Genomic DNA, 1,351 nt, shown 5'->3' on the forward strand with positions numbered 1-1,351 from the left:
TCAACTCTGACTGTGACACGACACGCTGCCCCATTAGCATTTGGGTACCTGTTGTTTTCGCGAATTTTGCGTTTCGCACACTTCGAGCGGTGTGACTGAGCGCTCCACTCAGTAACCTTCTGAACACCACCAATGTTGTCTAAACTTCACTGGCAACATTGTCAACACATGATCAACAGCAGCAGTGTGAGGAGCAGGTTGCAGGCAGATAGAGAAGAATAAAAGAGAAATGCAGCGGAAAAATAATTTTAAGTGATGTAATAATCCAGTAAGAAGCATATGAGGAACAATAGCATGTCACGTCTAATGTCAACGAAAAGAATTAAAACAAGTAATATATGTATACGGTATATGACACACTAAAGCATGCTTTGCACTCGTAACCTTATAGAATTCTTTTGATATTACCGTAAAAACATATGCGCATATAAAAAGTAAATCTACAATATTGATACATTATTTATGTAAGCCAATATAATAATATTTATTTCAAATACTTCACTCATAACCTAACCTATTTTATTGGATACTGAATATCACTGCTACAAAAAGTAAATATAAAGTTTCTTGCGCCAGTCAATATTAGTAGAAGTAAATAATTTGTATACACTCTAGAGGATCAGTAAATATAGAACGTCGTGTATATAATGAGCGCACAATATGAACGCATTACTTTGCATTGAATTATTTTAGTCTTAAGCTCAAATTTGGAACATATATCCAGAAAAAGCGCTTGAAACAAAAGCAATCTATATTTGATATAGGCCTATATAATAGCATAACTTCAATTTATAGCTATAAAAAATATCTAACAAGCACTGTAGTAATATAACATCGTTACATAACTGTATTATTTCTGAAAACTGTGCTAGCTAACATATTTATCTGTGAAGAATGTTTAAAGTATCAGTACTAAGTTAAATTCAATTTAAATAAAAGTTCGCCAGTCGCGACTATCAATTGTCAGTTAGTTAGTCACTTTGCATTCAAATTAGTATTTCACTTATGAATCATCTGTTTGGACAAAGACAGAACTGAAGATAGAAACAATTATATCAAGTGGCAAGTATAATATAATAGTTCAGTGCATCCGTAAAAAGGAAATAATTAAAAATAATAAATGAATAATAAATACAAATATAAATAAGAGATCAAACTTCTTTCTAGACATTTGAAACAATATAATTTGCTACTTTCGTCTGGACTTTCATTTATTCTGAAAAGATTTTTAGAAATATAGTAGAGAAACCTTATTGCATGTATTATTATTATTTTTGTTGCATATAGTATTTTGTGTTTCCTTGTTCTAAATATCATGTTTCTTTTAATTACTTGTCAATCTCAGTTTTAT

Source organism: Thermobia domestica, chromosome 8, assembly GCF_964235325.1.
Source record: "Thermobia domestica chromosome 8, izTheDome1.hap1.1, whole genome shotgun sequence".
Taxonomy (NCBI): Eukaryota; Metazoa; Arthropoda; class Insecta; order Zygentoma; family Lepismatidae; genus Thermobia; species Thermobia domestica.